Raw genomic sequence first — 5,571 nt, 5'->3', positions numbered from 1 at the left:
CAGTTCAGCGTTCTGTTGCTAAGGCAACCAACACTCTCCAAGGAGACCACGCGTGGTGTAGCATTTCCATTACATTTTTAAAATGGAAAGCATGTTTAACACAATCTGGCAAACAGCTTGACTTATTTAAAAAAATCTATTTTTGCTGTACTAAATGCTCATAAAAATACAAAATGACATATTACGGCACACAGGGGCTTAACTTTAGTTTGAAATGCATAGACCTCGAGAACTGCAGCCCTCTAGAGGAGATCGGGGGTATGACCCCCCGGAAGCCTTTTTTAAAATGAAAAACTGCGAAATGATAATTTCTGGTGAATTCTATGGGGAAGGTACTACAGATTAGCCTACTGATCAGGAAGTCTGGGTGTTTGTCACGGAAAATATTGGCTGAAGTCGAGGAACAGACAGGTGTGTCTATTTTTATTTCTCTAAAGTTTGTTTGGTACAATATGTTGTACATGTATTACTGTTCGTAATTTTGTAAATGTGTGAGGTTGCAACCCCCTATACATTTCAGTGTTATTGTACTGAATGTATTCAATTAAATGTTTGATACGAATCTTGTTAAATTCTGTTTTGCTTTGGCCTATGGGGGTATTATTGTCTCAAAAATAAATAAATGTAACTGATGAACAAATAAATACAATTGATCCACAAATAAATGCAGAGGATCCACAAATAAATGTGGTTGGTTCACATCTGTGCATAGCCTGTCACTTGCATTCCATGTGGATTTTTAGACAATCCTCCCACCACGATTTGCAAAAACAAGAATCCACAAATAGGTTTTCCCAGAGCCTTCAAACATTGAACCAACGTGAAAGCACGTCATCTTATATTTATACTATCCCATTAGATTTGGAGAAGAGCTGACAAAAAAAGCTGTAATGTATAGTCAACATGGCCACCCATAAAGACTTACAACACAATGTCTTATATTCAACTAGTTAGCTTGCTTACTGAAGGCTCCTCACAATCACTCATTTTAGAGCATAACTATTGTCAGGACTAGCGTCATAGTGCTAAAGACACATTAGTGAACCACAACTTGAAAAACACTAACGTTAGCTAGTTACAATATGACGTGAAAATCAGTCTAACCAAATGCAAAGAATAAATATGACCGCTCTACCCAAATGAAGGCCTTGTCTACATTTAGAGATTATACTCTTTTTTGAAGTTGAAGGAGGTTTGAATTGAACAAGGCGTCAGGTCCAAAGAAAATTCTTTAAAAATAAAATAAATCCCTTTTGAAATTAAATTTAGGAAGAGCTAATTCTAATTTGTGCAAGTAATTTCAACAAAATCTGAACGTCAGTGTTAAGAAGCGAGATCACACGATATATGCTGCCTCTAGGGAGTCCTTATCTTTGTTTAAACAAAAAGTAACGCAGGTCTGATCAAACATGGGGACAGTAATTCCAGCTGCAGTAATCAGGAGAACTGTTTGTTTTAGAATATTTTTCTTTTTTTCTTTTTTTAAGTCAGATGAGAACCAGATGATTTCCCGGAATGCATAGGCGTGAGACCACCCTATGTCCGTCTTCAGTTTTTGCTGCCACTCTGTAAAGCTCCTTTGTGACAGTTTTCTGTAAAAAGCTCTACACAAATAAAATTGTATTTCAGGGGGAAAATAGACTCTTGAAGAGGTTGACAAATTTCATGCAGGAATTTCCCTTGTTTCCTTATCTGTGTACATTTTCCAATTTAGGACTAGCATAAGGAAACTCTGGTAACTCTGGTAGTCTTTCACTTGTAAGTCACTTTGGATAAATGTGCCTGCCAAATGATGAAATTGTAAATTCTAACATGATGAAATTTAGAATGTCTCTTAAATGTGTAACAGTATTGCCCTCCCACATGGGGAATGCCACAGTAACTGAAAATGTACCTGCTCAATTTCCTATTGCATTCTTGTCACCCCTTCTATAATGAAAATGTTTCTTTTCTGTTTTCCCCACCAGGAAAACAATCGAATTGCACAACGATAAATACTAATTTCAAACACTGGAAGTGAACCACTGAGCGTTGTTTTCTATTGCCGCTGATAATTCAGCCGAACCGAGAAAAGCCACACTTTTCTTTAAATAAAGGAAATAGTTTGAGGTATAAATGAACACACTGGCTGTTTAAACTATATATTAGGGGGGGGGGGGGTAATGGCATTTATGAAAGAGGCCCAGCTTCGCTTTTTACAACCGACTTCCTTTTGGTGAAAAACTCCTTAAGATTGTTGTCCTTCTGTTGCTTTGGAAGGGTATGCTGTATGACAGGTTCTACACTTGATCCATCAGTGGGCAAAACTAGATACATGCAGCTGTAATGATGCCTCAATGTTTTAACAAAAACATTCTAGATTAGAAACTGTACAATAGCAATCCCTGTGTGGCTTGGATTTTCCTCCCCAAAAGAAAAGTAAAGCTGCACATTTGACATAGCAGCCCATGATCAAGAGTTGTGCTTTTGAGTCTTACAGTGCGTCACAAGCATTTCAAACAAGTAGCCATTATGTACTGGGAAGAAACGCGTAGCAGGCTAATATCCACAAAAAGTCAATGAGATACAGAAAATCAGATTATGATATTTAAAGTATTCAGTATCTAGAGAGCAATGACTGAAAACTATGACCCAAAATATCATGAAAGGCATTATTCACCAGGGTCCCTAGAAAATGTATAAAGACAATAATGTCCATTTTCAATCACAAAAGTGGCTTTTATTGACTGTATTGCTCTGATGTAGCTGATCTGAGATTCTGAGTATGTCAGAACCCGCCCATGGAAATTGGTACAATAGCTCAGGACTGTCTGGATGAAAATTAGACATTAATAATTATGTGCAACTCCCCCAAGTGAATAATTATTGCAATGATTATATGAGGCGTAATATACTGTTTTGAACAGTCCACAACAAAGTCTACATTGCCTAATGTAAGGTACAAATACATGGCTTTGGGAGCTGAGAACATGAACGCTGAGAACACTGGATCTCTGTTCTGCTGCATTCGCTGTCTTTGCCATATGACCACTTAAGATTCAGAACTATGCAAGTCATTCTTGGATAAATTCTGCTGGATAGTTTCCTTTTCATAAAGGGCAAACAATAAACCATGCTATATTGTATCACAACAGCTATAGGGCCAATGGAATTGATTATCATGAATGTGATCTCCAACAAGTATTATAGACGGGAGATATCATCTTTAGAACTTGGACTTGGGTCTGAGGAAGTACTCTTTGTTTTCAGCCTGAAGGCAGGCCTCAATTTGTAAATATTTAAAAAATGTAAAAGCTGCATCAACTATGGTATGTATTCGTGATTGACATGGAATGCCCTATGTTAACCACAACAAGGGAAACCCCCCAGCCTTTTTACCATCCAGCATGGCTGTCTTATGTGGCCTTGGGATGGGAAGTATGCCATCCGACAAGTTGAGTTTGGAACTTTTCAGGGTTTCCTACATAGATAACCACAATGACCACAGACTCTGAGCCCTTAAGAACATTAACATCTGTGCCTTCTGACCTCATGTAAAAAGACAGAATTCACAAACAACTTCACGCATCCACAAAATAAAGCCCCTACCTTGGGTGATTTTGCGTTTTCTTTTTCTTACATTTACATCATTACAAATGCTCCAGTTGCACAATCAGTAGTTCTCCCCATTGGACATTTAGCTATGTCAGTCAATAACATCAGATCTTGAAAGTAGCCAGTTGCTTGCAGGATACTCTGATACACATGCAAAATGGACATATAAGGAAGTACACATGATTTTAAAAACGTTGTGGTCACTATCTTTATTTTGTGTGGAAGTTAGCTTGCTTACTAACTAATAATTGCCAAAAAAATAAACTATTGCTTTTACAGTCGTATAATCTTTGTGGAAAATTCATTTATATTTCTGAAATGCATTCTCTATCATTTAATATGTAAACCGCAGATAATATTGTTTCATGACTAGGGATGGATATTGTTCAATTTTTGATGACACCCCTGCTAAAAAAAACTTTTCAAACCTGAACCAGTAGTCTATCTTCTTTAAAAGGAGTAAACAACAATAAAGAACGTCTTTTTTATTGCAAAGGCACGTCCCATTGTCTGAATCCTTTCGGGTAAAATACAGCCACGCTTGTAACGAGTGTAACGCTACCTAACCTGCCAACGAGTTGACCGAGCAAGTGTATAACGTTAGTGCAGATGGCACTGAAATTAAGCCCCGAAATTTGTGTTGAGATTCAGTTCGGTAAGTAGCATTACTGGTTGTATAGGAAGGAACCGGTGCCTTCTACCGGGTTTTGGTAGCAAACGCTATTCATGACTGCACAGCTACATTAGGCTACTACAACAAGATAGGCGTTAATCGTTGAACTAATATTACAGGCTTTGTTCTGGGGCTGCAGCAATAGCATTATACACACAGCAATCTATCTGACCAATGGCCATTTAAGTAAGTAGGTGACTGTTTACAACTGTATTTCCTTATGCAGTATAGATATTCAAATTATTTCAGAATGTTAAATACATATGTTTCGGAAAAGTCATGAAGGGGCTATGGAAAAGTCTTTGGCTATGAATTTCATGATGGCAGGGTTATCGATTTTCTTAAAGTGAAAGCAGTCAGTAGTCGCTGCTTTTTTATTTTATTATTATTATTTTTACTGTTAACTACTTTTTAACTAGGCTGTAGAACGCCACATTTCTAAATTAATGTTAGCTGTGCCTATAGATTCTCTACTGACATACAAACAGTTAATAGGTCTATCATATCAGTGGTAGCCAACCCTGTTCCTGGATTTCATTTCAATCCTAATTTGGCACACCCGATACTAATTATCAGGTCATCAAAATCTCTAGTTATTGAATGAGGTGAGCTGAGCTTTGGGTTGGAATGAAAACCTATATGATGATGGTACATCTTCAGGAACAGGATTGGATATCACTGATGTTTACGATATCCCATGAAAAACACTTCCATTTAAAATATGAAACTTCAATTTATTTGTCATTCGCGATAAAGGACAAATGACTGAATCCATGCCTATGTGCTTCTCTGCTCTAGAATGTGTGTGTGTTTGCACGTATGTATGCGTATGCATATCTCTTTCATACATTATTCATTATCATTATCAGTTACTAATAACAAACACGGTAAAAAAAAAAGAAAAAAAAAAGAAGTAGCCTAATATCTCGACAAACAATATCGGCAATTGTAGCTCACACAAATTAAACAAACTCTATTCCAAAGCAATGCTACCCAATTGTTCCTAAATGATTTCACTCGGCCCTGTGTTTTCCGTCTTGCCAACTGAAGAAAATGTAGTCATTCAAAGTTTGTGTCACATCAAAGCATCAAATAACAAAAATGTACTAATGGAAGAGTTTGAAAACAATAATAATAACAATGCGTTTTAGTAATGATGTGCTTTTCATACACCCAATTAAAGCACTTAATGCAGACAACTGTCCAAACATATGGTGTAGTCATTAAAATGCTTTCGGTGTAACGCAGTTGAATTGCAGCTTATTTCCACGATGAATGATTGGCATTTGACACTTTCAAGCGAT

Source organism: Anguilla anguilla, chromosome 1, assembly GCF_013347855.1.
Source record: "Anguilla anguilla isolate fAngAng1 chromosome 1, fAngAng1.pri, whole genome shotgun sequence".
NCBI lineage: Eukaryota > Metazoa > Chordata > Actinopteri > Anguilliformes > Anguillidae > Anguilla > Anguilla anguilla.
Note: the sequence above shows the minus strand (reverse complement) of the source record.